This window comes from Erythrolamprus reginae, chromosome Z (assembly GCF_031021105.1).
Source record: "Erythrolamprus reginae isolate rEryReg1 chromosome Z, rEryReg1.hap1, whole genome shotgun sequence".
NCBI lineage: Eukaryota > Metazoa > Chordata > Lepidosauria > Squamata > Dipsadidae > Erythrolamprus > Erythrolamprus reginae.
In genome coordinates, this window is record NC_091963.1 from 149,546,135 (window position 1) to 149,559,960 (window position 13,826).

General features: G+C 40.4%; 1 protein-coding gene across 1 annotated transcript in view; it reads right to left on the bottom strand.

Annotated features, from left to right (window-relative positions):
* Positions 1–13,281, bottom strand: part of GUCY2D (guanylate cyclase 2D, retinal) — a 50,973-nt gene extending 37,692 nt beyond the window's left edge. The window contains exons 1-2 of the mRNA XM_070726886.1: positions 13,201–13,281; positions 11,802–11,981 (exon numbers count right to left, since the gene is read on the bottom strand). The gene's annotated coding sequence lies outside the window, so the exon portion shown is untranslated. The remainder of the gene's footprint in view (positions 1–11,801; positions 11,982–13,200) is intronic.
* Positions 13,282–13,826: the final 545 nt, after the last annotated feature.

Sequence of the window (13,826 nt, forward strand, 5' to 3'; positions counted from 1 at the left end):
AATAGTTTTTATTAATTTACAAAAAAATTATATACAAAAGGAGGAAGATGCATCTTAGTTAAGAACATTATGATAACATATACTTGCGGGTATGATATGATTATTCTATTCAGTTATTTTGGTAAACAAATCCAAATCATCACCTATTATGGTTAACATAATATATCTCTCTAGTTCATTATCCTTTAAGTCTTTTGGATCTTCCTCCCAGCCCCTTCCCCCCACTGAACTATAATAGTTCTAAAAAGGTTTAGATTATTAGTTTGGGCGGCATATGGTTGCCGCGATTTTGTTGTTATTATATTTTTATCAATACATTTACAGTTGAGAAGAAATCGTATTGGATTGATCAAAGTATTCGTAATAGTCCGATATGATCATTCAGAATTCTAAATTTTGCATAACCATTTCTACGCTATCCATTGATATTTTAATATTTTAGTATTTTAATATATCCACATTTTGTAATATTTCCTTGTATTTTTTCCCTTTCTTCATTTATTTTTTATTTTTAGCCCAGTCGTAAAATTTTTCCCAATTCTTATAGAATTTCGAATCTTCTTTATTTTTTAGTTTTTGGGTGAGCCTGTCCATTTCTGCACAGTCATAGATTTTTTTAATAATTTCTCTTTCAGTTGGTGTATTATCTCTTTTCCAGTTTTGTGCTATTGTGATTCTTGTAGCTGTAATTATATGTTGTATTAGGTATTAGGATTTGTATTCTATTGTATTTATTGTTGTTGTGAGCCGCTTTGAGTCATTGGAGAGGGGCACCATACAAATCTAATAAATTATTATTATTATTATTATTATTATTATTATTATTATTATTATTATCAGGCCAGAATATCTACAGGACCACCTTCTGCCACATGAATCCCAATGGCCAGTCAGGTCCACAGGGTCAGCCTTCTCCAGGTCTCGTCAACCAGACAATGTCAGTTGGCAGCTTCTAGGAGAAGAGCCTTCTCTGTGGGGGGCCTGGCCCTCTGGAATCAGCTCCCCCTAGAGATTCGTACTGCCCCCACGCTCCTCGCCTTCTGCAAGGGTCTTAAGACTCATTTATGCCACAGGGTTTGGAGCCATTAGATTCTTGCCCCTGATCGATTAATGTGTGAGAGAAAGTTGATCGAATGGGAATGATTGTTTCTTATGGTTTTTGGGGGGGTTTTAGACTTTTTAGATTTCATATTTAATAAATTGGATTTAAGATATTATGCATTGTTTTATGTTTAACAATATTTCATGTTGTGAGCCGCCACGAGTCTTCGGAGAGGGGCGGCATAAAAGTCAAACAAACAAACAAACAAACAAATACAGTTGATCATAACCCAGAGCTGAAGTCCAAAAGAAAAGATGCACGTTTAGGGCAGCACGCATATGTGCAATTTTATCAATAAGGTCATGGCTTTCTTTGAATGGTGTGGTCACCATCACCCATGCTTCATGAGTGGTGGATTACCAAGAAAGCAACCAGTCTCAGAGAACACCAACGACTCAATAGTCTTTCTCCTTCCTCTTTTCCTTCTCTTCCTCCTCCTCCTCCTCTCTACAACCCCACTCCCTTCTAGCACTGATGATGTTACCTAGTTGGGTCAGATCAGAGAGAATGAAAAACCCCATAGTTGTCGTCATCTTCCCCCTTCTCCACCTCCTCCTCCTCCTCTGTTAGTATTATGTACATAACTAGTTGGGTTTGGCAATATACTGTATATCACAAACCAACAATGTATGCTTACATGTATTAGAACACTGTTACTTTAAGCGCTAGTGTTACAGATTGCCACAAGAGGGAGCCAGAAGCGTGATTCCTTCTCTCTCAGCTATTCTCTGCTACTTCTGTTTTGTCTTTGTGACTACGCTGTAGTAAGAGCTGTGTGTTCAAATGATGGTTTATGTATTTGTAAGCTGAACAAGTAAGGCTTATTGTATTGTATATGTATTGAAAGTTACTGACTGATTTAACTGCATATGACTGACTTGTGATGGATATATAGACCTGGATGAACCCGAGGAACCACCAGAGGGGGCAGATATGTCAATGGAGGATTGGTCCAAGTCAGATGATGATGAAGGAGACATTGGAGTGGATGAGCCACTATTAGATGCTAGATTCAAGAGGTTACATAGCAGACAACAGCACTAGTATAGTAAAAGGAGATTAGTTTTTAGCTTTCACTCTAGGGGATTTGATGACACTCCCAGCAAATATAAAAGCAAAAGATTTTGGGCAATTCTGGGTGGGGTTTCAACGTTGCTTCATGGACAGTGTGTTAGAGTTGGGGTGTTCGGAAATTCCCCCCTAAAAACCTGATTTCTGCCTTGCTAAAAACTCTTTGCCAGACGCTGCATGACTGTTAGAAATTGGTGAGCTGAATTTTATTCTCTAGGCTTCATTCCCTGTCTGATCTCTGGAATGCAATTAAGCCAAAGTTGGCGCCTTTCCCGGAAACTAATCTGATCTCTTCGCAGCAGAGAAAAATCCTCCCTGATCATTTTAAAATAATGTTGTGAGCCACCATGAGTCCCAGGAGAAGGGCAGCATAGGAATCAAACAAACAAACAAACAAATAAAACAAACAAACAAACAAACAAACAAACAAACAAACAAAATGGCAATAAAGAACAGAGACATGAATACAGTGATGGTTCAAAATGATGGCACTGAAAAAGCGACTTACGACCATTTTTGTATGTTAAGAGTAGACCACTGTCTGGTGTAGGATTTCCTGCATAAGCAGGGGGTTGGACTAGAAGACCTCCATAGTCATGTGAACAAATTTCAGATGCTTGGCAACTGACTCATATTTATGACGGTCATAGTGTCCCGGAGTCATATAATCCCCTTTTGCAACTTTTTAACAAACAAAGTCAATAGGGAAGCCAGATTCACTTAACAACCACAGGGGTTGTACAGCTGCTTGTCTGAAATGGTATAGGATTTCCTGTCTGAGCAGGAAGGATAGAAGATAGATAGATAGATAGATAGATAGATAGATAGATAGATAGATAGATAGATAGATAGATAGGTAGGTAGGTAGGTAGGTAGGTAGGTAGTTAATTTGGCAAACATGTACAAGAAAACTAGTGTAAGACTAAACCTGGATATGAACAACATGGGTTGGCCCAAGTTTGTTGAAAACAGATCATGCCAAATCACTCTCATTTAATTCTTTAACACTGTGACTAAATTAGTAGACCAGCGAAGTACTGGGGACATTGCTAGACTTCAAAAAGGCATTTGACAAAGTAAACCATAACCTACATGTTCGTAAGCTAGAGAAAAGTTGGATAGACAACCTCACCACCAAATGGATCCACAATTGGTGGCAAACCATACTCAATGAATAGTCCTTAATGGGTTTAAGTCCACATGAAAAGAAGTAAGCAGTGGGGTACCACGAGGTTCCCTGTTAGGCCCAGGACTCTTGAATATCTTCATAAACAATGTAGATGAGGGAATAGAAGGGGAACTTACCAAATCTGCAGATGACACCAAGCTGGAAGCAAGAGCTAAAGTCCTAGAAAGTAGGCTCAAGATCCAGATGGGTTCTATCTAACAAAAAGAAATTCAATGTAGAAAAAAGCAAAGACCTGCACTTAGGTTAAAAAAAACCCCAAAAGTACACATATAAACTGGTGAAACCAGGTTTAATAGAAGTGATTTTGAGAGGGATCTTGGAGTCCTAGTGGACAACCAGCTAAATACGAGCCAGCAGCATGCAATGGCAGCCAAAAAAGTCAATGCAAATCCTAAATTGCATTAAGAGAGGGATGTAATGTAGACCAGCAAGGTATTAATGCCATTCTATAAAGCCTTAGTTAGACCGTACCTGTAGTATTGCATCCAGTTTTGGTCACCACACTATTTAAAAAAGATGTTGAGACTCTAGAAAGAGTGCAAAGAAGAGCAACCATGATGATCAGGGGACTTAAATCAGATAAATGGTCAAAGCAATGGAAACTGCAGTTTAATGTTTCCAAATGTAAAATAATGCACTTGGGGAAAAGGAATCCTCAATCTGAGTATTGCATTGGCAGTTCTGTGTTAGCAAAAACTTCAGAAGAGAAGGATTTAGGGGTCGTGATTTCTGACAGTCTCAAAATGGGTGAGCAGTGTGGTCGGGCGGTAGGAAAAGCAAGTAGGATGCTTGGCTGCTTAGCTAGAGGTATAACAAGCAGGAAGAGGGAGATTGTGATCCCCTTATATAGAGCGCTGGTGAGACCACATTTGGAATAATACTGTGTTCAGTTCTGGAGACCTCACCTAGAAAAAGATATTGACAAAATTGAATGGGTCCAAAGACAGGCTACAAGAATGGTGGAAGGTCTTAAGCATAAAACGTATCAGGAAAGACTTCATGAACTCAATCTGTATAGTCTGGAGGACAGAAGGAAAAGGGGGGACATGATCGAAACATTTAAATATGTTAAAGGGTTAAATAAGGTTCAGGAGGGAAGTGTTTTTAATAGGAAAGTGAACACAAGAACAAGGGGGCACAATCTGAAGTTAGTTGGGGGAAAGATCAAAAGCAACGTGAGAAAATATTATTTCACTGAAAGAGTAGTAGATCCTTGGAACAAACTTCCAGCAGACATGGTTGGTAAATCCATGGGAACTGAATTTAAACATGCCTGGGATAAACATATATCCATTGTAAGATAAAATACAGGAAATAGTATAAGGGCAGAGTAGATGGACCATGAGGTCTTTTTCTGCCGTCAGTCTTCTATGTTTCTGTGACTTGAGACTAAAATGTATGCAGAATGGTTGCAGGAAATGGGCATGGTACCTGAAGACCAGACAAGGAATAATGGACGGAAATTGATCAAGGAGAGATTCAACCTAGAAATAAGGAGGAACTTTCTGACAGTGAGAACCATCAACCTATGGAACAGAATTTGCCTTCGGAAGGCATGTGGTGAGGATTACTTATATCAGGGCCCAAATCTTTGGGGGTTTGAGAGAACTTGCTATGCCTTTTCCAAGATGGGTCAAGATGGCTTCAAACTCAGACGGCACCAGTGAGCCTTCTAATTATACATTAACCGAACCTTGTGTTGAGAGCTGCCAACGGCCAGCAGATTCGGACAGTGAGGATGGGGAGGAACATAGGCCATTCCTGGAGTCCAGGGAAGGCTCTAACGGGTGCTCTGAGTCAGAGGCAGAAATAGAGTCAGGGCTGTCCAACAGTTATCAGCTACCTTCAGAGTCGGAGATAAGCGGGGAAGAAGAACAGCTGGAGCCTGTTCCCAATGTGCGCATGCGCAGAGTTGCCAGGAGAAAGGAACAATTAAGGAACTTGGGAATAAAGGCACAAATGGATGGTGAATGACTCCTCCCATAGGGAATAAAGAGGAGCAAAAGGGGAGTGGTGTTTGCAGGAGACAAATAGTTCATTTAATTACTGTGAAGATCTGCTTATTTGAGAGACTCCTTGCCAAGTATTTTCTTGTAGAGCTTTGCGTTTGGAAAGAGCTTTGCATTTACCTCCAAGACCAGTAAGGCCCTTGGTGGTAAATTCAGTTTTGAAAGAACAGGTCGGTGGTTATAAATTCAGTTTTGAAAGATAAGGTCGGTAGTTGTAAATTCACCTTTGAAAGATAAGGTCTGTGGTTGTAAATTCACCTTTGAAAGATAAAGTCTGTGGTTATAAATTCACCTTTGAAAGATAAGGTCTGTGGTTGCAAAGTCACCTTTGAAAGATGTCTGTGGTTGTAAAGTCACCTTTGAAAGATAAGGTCTGTAGTTGTAAAGTCACCTTTGAAAGACAAGGACTGCGGTTGTAAATTCATCTTTGAAAGATAAGGTCAGTGGTTGTAAATTTACCTTTGAAAGATAAGGTCGATGGTTGTAAAGTCACCTTTGAAAGATAAGGTCAGTGGTTGTAAATTCACCTTTGAAAGATAAGGTTGGTGACTGTAAATTTACTTTTGAAAGATAAGGTCGATGGTTGTAAAGTCACCTTTGAAAGATAAGATCTGCGGTTGTAAATTCACCTTTGAAAGATAAGATCTGCGGTTGTAAATTCACCTTTGAAAGATAAGATCTGCGGTTGTAAATTCACCTTTGAAAGATAAGATCTGCGGTTGTAAATTCACCTTTGAAAGATAAGATCTGCGGTTGTAAATTCACCTTTGAAAGATAAGGTCTGCGGTTGTAAATTCTCCTTTGAAAAATAAGGTCGGTGGTTGCAAATTCTCCTTTGAAAAATAAGGTCGGTGGTTGCAAATTCACCTTTGAAAGACTATTTGCCAGGACTTTTGCTGGATAAGAATAAGAGGAAGACACATCTGCTTAATAAAAAGGGGGTTTTTTTGTCGAGGCAAGGAGTATGCTTCGTGATTTTGTGAGGCCTAGGTCAGTACCATTTTCTCAAATCCAGCAGCCTCCAGGAAAATATGGTACCTGCGCCAAGGCACACCCAAAAATATCACAAAACAGGAATCCGTAAAGATTTCCAGCCAATGCCCATTCCAGTTTGGTCACATTAAGATTCTTCTGGTTCCTGCTTCTTAGCGAAGGCTATATTTCGCTTTTAAAAAGAGCCTGACCCATCTTCTTAAATGAGCTTGGAGACATAAGAACCCTTCCAGGGAGATTTAAGGAGTTAATCTGTCCCTTGAGGTCTTATTTTACATCAAGCCATCAAGACCAACAAGACTAAAATAACTCACTCCCGGTAAAAGACTCTCCCATCCGAAACCGTGGCTGGGGAGACAGAGGGGGGCAATATGGGTAGCTCAAGGTTGATCTAGGGGGGGGCTTAGGGGGCTTGGCGGTTTCCTTGTAGACATTTCAGAACCCAACTAGGGAACATCATCAGTGCTAGAAGAGAGTAGGGTTTGTGGAGTGGAAGAGAAGGAGGGGCAGAGAAGGAAGACTATGGGATCCTTGATGCTGTCTGAGCTCAGCCGAGGTTTCATGGCTCCATTAAGAAACGTTATAAATTCAGAGAATATGGAGAGATATATACAGTGTCTTTTAAACTACCCTAAACAAGGGAGGGGAGCCCCGAGGACTACCCTTATTCAGGACCACTCATAGCAACCTACCAGAACCTTCCAGGATGTCCCCTTACAAGTAGTATTCCACAAAGTTAATAATTTTGCATAAAGGTTCAGAATACAAATTCCCTATGTATCCAATCACACTTGGCCAATAAAAATATATATTCTATTCTATTCTGTTCTGTTCTATTTTAATTCTATTCAAGTCTATTCTATTCCCATTACATATTCTATTCTATTCTAATTCTATTCAAGTCTATTTTACTCTACTCTTCTCTTATTCTATATTATACTATACTATACTATTCTCTTCTTTTTCTCTTTTCTCCTCTGCTCTCCTATTCTATTCTTTCCTTATTCTCTTCTGCTCTCCTCTCCTCTCTTATTCCATTCCATTCCATTCTAATTCACTCTACCCTACTCTACTCTACTCTACCCTATCCTACTCTACTCTACTCTACTCTACCCTACCCTACCCTACCCTACTATACTCTACTCTACCCTACCCTACCCTACCCTACTCTACTCTACTCTATTCTACCCTACCCTACTCTACCCTACCCTACCCTACTCTACCCTACTCTTCCTTACCCTACCCTACCCTACCCTACCCTACTCTACTCTACTCTACCCTACTCTACTCTACATTGACCCCAGGACCATTCCAACATTCCTGTGTCTTCAACAATTATCAAACACAAATTCGCAAGTGGACAAAACACCAGCTCTGCGGAGCGTTCAAATTTATAAAGAAAATATATTTTCCCCCCCCCCCCTTTAAAACTGAGCCACGATCAAGCTGCATTCTTGGCAACAATCCTCCCTTCTCCGATGCTTCGGTGTCTCTTTTAATCAGCCAGGCACTCCAGCCAGGCAATCGTCTGACCCTACTTAGCTTGCTCGGATCAGCCGAAGTCATCTGAGTACACCAGCTATAACTTTCAAGCTCAACTCCTACTGACCTGGGAGGCATAGTCACACAGCTCCTTGGCCGCCCCTGGAAAAGTGATTCGTCATTATTGATCTTTCAGCGTTTTGTTTTCCAAGATTGAAATCGTGGCTTGGGCTTTGGATGTCCAAGTCTAACTTGAATTAACCCAATCCCAAAAGCTGTTGAGCTTCCCACCGATAGTATTTTTTTAATTATTTTTTTGTCAAGTACATATTGGTAGTATACAAAGATGTAACAATGTTTATATACATGATACTACTAAGAGAGAAACATTAGGACACGGGGGCGGTAGGCACGCAGGTGCACTTATGCATGCCCCTTACTGACCTCTTAGAAATCGGGAGAGGTCAACAGTGGACAGTCTAAGGGTAACGTTTTGGGGGTTAGGAGATGATACTACAGAGTCTGGTAGTGAGTTCCATGCATCAACTACTCGGTTACTAAAGTCGTATTACCTGCAGTCAAGTTTGCAGCTGTTTTTTTTTAAGTTTGTATCTGTTGTGTGCTCGTTTGTTATTGTGGTTGAAGCTGAAGTAGTTGTTGACAGGAAGGATGTTATAGCTGATTATTATATGGGTTATGTTTAGGTCGTGTTTAAGATGACGTAGTTCTAAGCTTTCTAAACCTAGGATTGTAAGTCTAGTTGCAGAGGGTATTCTGTTGCGAGTGGAAGAGTGGAGGGCTCTTCTCGTAAAGTATCTCTGGGCGTTTTCTAGAGTGTTTATGTCCGAAATGCGCTGTGGGTTCCAGACAGCTGAGCTGTATTCAAGGATTGGTCTGGCAAAAGTTTTGTAGGCTCTGGTTAGTAGTGTGAGATTACCAGAGTAGAAGCTACATAGGATTAGGTTAACAACTCTTGAAGCCCTTTTGGCTATGTTGTTGCAGTGGGCTTTGGCACTTATGTCATTTGATATGAGTATTCCGAGGTCTTTTACGGAGTGAGGTTTGTCTTGTTTATCCAGCTTTCTCAACCTTGGGAACTTGAAGATAGAAAAGATGGGATGGACTTCAATTCCAGGAGTCACTGCTCACAGTCACTCATGCCCTCATCACCTCGAGGCTCGACTACTGTAACGCTCTCTACATGGGGCTACATTTGAAAAGTGTTCGGAAACTTCAGATCGTGCAGAATGCAGCTGCGAGAGTAGTCATGGGCTTCCCCAGGTATGCCCATGTTACACCAATACTCCGCAGTCTGCATTGGTTGCCAATCAGTTTCCGGTCACAATTCAAAGTGTTGGTCATCACCTATAAAGCCCTTCATGGCACCGGACCAGGGTATCTACGAGACCGCCTTCTGCCGCACGAATCCCAGCGACCGGTTAGGTCCCACAGAGTTGGCCTCCTCCGGGTCCTGTCAACAAAACAATGTCGTTTGGCAGGGCCCAGGGGAAAAGCCTTCTCTGTGGCGGCCCCGGCCCTCTGGAACCAACTCCCTCCGGAGATTAGAATTGCCCCCACCCTCCTTGCCTTTCGTAAGCTCCTTAAAACCCACCTCTGCCGTCAGGCATGGGGGAACTGAGATATTCTTTCCCCCAAGGCCTTTACAATTCACGTATGGTATGTTTGCATGTATGGATGTTTGGTTTTACAATAAGGGCTTTTTAGTTGTTTTAGTATTGGATTTACATGCTGTTTTTTGTTACTGTTGTTAGCCGCCCCGAGTCTACGGAGAGGGGCGGCATACAAATCCAATAAATAAATAAATAAATTCCCAGAATCTGCCCAGCCATTTTGAGAAATGCTTCTCTACAGCAGTGTTTCCCAACCTTGGCAACTTGAAGATATCTGGACTTCAACTCCCAGAATTCCCCAGCCAGCATTCGCTGGCTGGGGAATTCTGGGAATTGAAGTCCAAATATCTTTAAGTTGCCAAGGTTGGGAAACACAGCTCTACAGGACTGGCCCTGGGTATAGTTGGGAAATTCTGGGAGTTGAAGTCCACCTGTCTTCACGTTCCCCTGGTTGAAAAACACTGCATACAAATTGGATCAAAAACAACCTGTAAACGGTGCCAATTGCTGGTTGTGTAACTGCGGGCAGTTGTGTAAACTTATCTTGATGTTTCTCCAGCTGGTTTCCTTAACCCAGAGACGGAAGACACTTGAAAGGATCAGATGGACTGGGTCAGAGTTGGGAACCTAAGGTCCGGTGAACATTATCGATAGGCTCGGAAGTCCACCAGAGAATCACAGGGATGTAAGAAAATTCCAAAAGGAGACATCCTGGCAAATAATTTCTACAATTTTGTCATGAAAACTACAGGGACCATCCCAATGGAATAAGGACTAGGACCATACAGAGTGCATTGTAATCGCATTGTTTGTTGGTAAATCAGCTGCTAAGATCATCATTTCTTGATAAATCCACTACTGAGATCATCATATATTGATAAATCAGCTGCTAAACTCATTGTTTCTTGAAAAATCAGCTATTAAACTCATTGTTTCTTGATAAATCAGCTATTAAACTCATTGTTTCTTGATAAATCAGCTATTAAACTCATTGTTTCTTGATAAATCAGCTATTAAACTCATTGTTTCTTGATAAATCAGCTATTAAACTCATTGTTTCTTGATAAATCAGTTATTAAACTCATTGTTTCTTGATAAATCAGCTATTAAACTCATTGTTTCTTGATAAATCAGCTATTAAACTCATTGTTTCTCGATAAATCAGCTATTAAACTCATTGTTTCTTGATAAATCAACTACTAAAACCATCATTTCTTGATAAATGATGGCAAGAATCAGGGTGTCACAAGGGTTAGAGTGTAGCACTGTAGGCTGCTTCAGCTAACTGCTACCTATAGTTCGGCAGTTCAAATCTCACCACTGGCTCAAAGGTGACTCAGCCTTCCATCCTTCCCAGGTGGGTCAAATGAGGACCCGGATTGTTGGGGGCAATATGCTGATTCTGTAAACCACTTAGAGAGGGCTGTAAAAGCACTACGAAGCGGTGTATAAGTCTAAAGGCTATTGCTATAAATCAGCTACCAAGATAGTTTCTTGATAAGTCAGCTGCTAAGATCAGTTTCTTAATAAATAAGCTAAAATCATTGTTTCTTGATTAATGAGCTCCAAAAATCATAATTTCTTAATAAATCAGCTGCTAAAATCATTGTTTTTTAATAACACAGCTGCTAAGATTATTGTTTCTTAATAAATTAGCTAAGATCATTTTTTCCTGATAAATCAGCTGCTAAGATCGTCATTTCTTAATAAATCAGTTGCAAAAATAATTGTTTCTTCATAAATCAGCTGCTAAGATTTATTTATTTATTTAAATTTATAGGCCTATAATTACTATAATGAATTATAAATTATTGTTATAGGCCTATAACAATTATAAGATAATTGTTTCCTGATAAATCAGCTGGTAAAATAATTGTTTCTTGATAAATCAGCTGCAAAAATCATTTTCTTGATAAATCAGCTAAGATTGTTTCTTAATAAATCAACTGCTAATATCATTATTTCCTGCAAATCAGCCGCTAAAATCATTGTTTCTCAGTAAATCAGCTACTAAAATTGTTTCTTGATAAATCAGCTGCTAAAATCATCAATAAATCAGCTAAGATAATTGTTTCTTGATAAATCAGCTAAGATCATCATTTCTTAATAAATCAGCAATTAAAACAACAATTTCTTGATAAATCAGCTGCTAAGATCATTATTTCTTCCTAAATCGGCTGCTTTCCAACTATTGTTTGGCTACCTAACAAACCTTAAACCATCTCAGTCACTCTGATTTTCATCCAGAATTCTGGCCCATGTCACACATTTAATAAAACCATGATATAAAAAGTGTGGATATTTTGCCTGGAAGCATTCCTTACTTTGAGGGTCTTCTAGATTTCATTCCACTCAACGGGCACCCGAGAAGATGTCAGTTGTTCTCAGGGACTAATATAAAGAAGTAAGATAGAAGGGTTGGGGGGGGTTGGTTCCCACCGTTTGCTACGACGTAAAATTGGTTTCGCTCGAGTGTAGTGATGTGCCACGAGTTAATCAACCTGCTAAGATTAAAAGGCATGATGTAACATAATATTTGAGCAGGTCAAGGGGTAAGATTAATCTCTACAGAAGGGGGGGAAAAGTAGATTTATAGAGCAGTGGAGACTAACACAAGCCCTGAAGGTCTGGGGTCTCGCAGGGGAAGGTCACAATTCTATACCGACAACCCTCTCTACTCACAACCCCTAAGTCAGGTTGGAGCAAGACTGAAGAGACCTCTCCGAAGTGCAATCACCCTGTTAGGTCAACATAAATTAAGAGTAAAGTAGGGTGGCAGCGGGTTTTTTTCAACCAAACGCCTAGTTTGGGGTGTTATCTCCCATAACTGTGAGGGCTCGTTTGGTTTCTTACAGAGTTTTCATTACCAAAGCTGGTGACATCATCAGTGATTGATATAGCACTGATGATGTTTCCTAGTTGGGTCGTGAGATGTCTGTAAGAAAACCGCCAAGCTCAGAGAGCGCCAAAGAGCCCACCGCTCAACTCCCCGCTACAAATTTTTCCCTTCCCTCCTCCTTCAATTGTTAGAGAACTCTACTATCTATGGTTGGAAAAATAACTGTTTTTATCCAAAAAGTAGAGAAAGTAGAGAAAGGATATTTTGCCTCCTGGCTTTGAAGAAACATAAAAATATCTGTAATCTTTGGAGAGAAAACTTATCTTCGCCATCATATCATGTGTCCTGCACAACGTCCTTTGTTTCATTGTTATGGCCAACATTCCTGGTTTACTTAAACACCCTCAAATCCACATATATTTTAAAAATAAGTCATACTTCTCAACCCCATCATCCCATCCACCCAAACTCATTTCCCAACAGAGACACAACAGAGATTTAATTTTTCGGAACAGCAAAACTTAACCCATCAGATGCATTGGATTTATAAGAAAATTGACCAGACATGGATCAAACAGCCCAGAATCCAGAAGGAATCGGGTGGCCTATAAATTTAATTAATTAATTAATAAACCTTGGAGAACATACAAAATAAAGACATCCACTGCCCATTCTTAGCCTCCTTGTTTATCCAGGTTATGCAAGAAACTGAAAACAAACCCAGTTTGCCCTCTACCCTCCCCCTTTTTTCCCCCTGCTTGCATAAAAGGGGGGTAGAGGCCAAACTGGGTTTATTTTCAGTTTTTTGCATTCCTAGTTTCCGGATCCACCAGGAGGCTAACCCAGAGCCAAACTATGCTCGTAAATATTGCAAACTCTCTTACCAAATATGAATGATTTTTTTAAAAAAACACCAAAAAAAAAAAAAGCCGAGCCCCCAAAATATAAAAAAATATAGTCAATCCACTTGTTAAAATCCAAAAAGTTAAAAAATAAATTATCCTTAGGAAAACTCGAGTTAGAATAATGGTAAAGAATGAAGAAACCCCAAAAATCAATCCTGGCCTTTATCCCCAGTTAAGGGGCTTGGAGAAAATGGGGTTTGCCGAGCATTTTCTGGGCTGCATCCCCCCCTATTCCTTGGGGTCAGGGGTCCAGTGGTGACCCATAGGAGCTGGTCTTCCTTGGATCCAAGGAGAGAAAGTGGAGCAGAGGATCTGGGTGCTTACAAGCTTCCTGGCTGGTGTTTACAGAGGTGGGGAGCGAGGTTTTTTTTTAAACTCATAATCCATGTTCAACAGTCTCTTAATAGCTAATCAGATTAGGTCCTTGGGGAGGGGGAAGGGAGGCAGGATTGGCGGGGGGGGGGGAGGGCGGGGACAGGAGAGATGCCGTAACCTCACAGCCAGGGTGACAGAGCCAGGGCTGGTTCTAGATGAAGCAGGGGGAGACAAGAGAGTAGAGGTTGCTTGACTGGAGGTGTGAGACCCTTTGCAAGGCAGATGGGTTT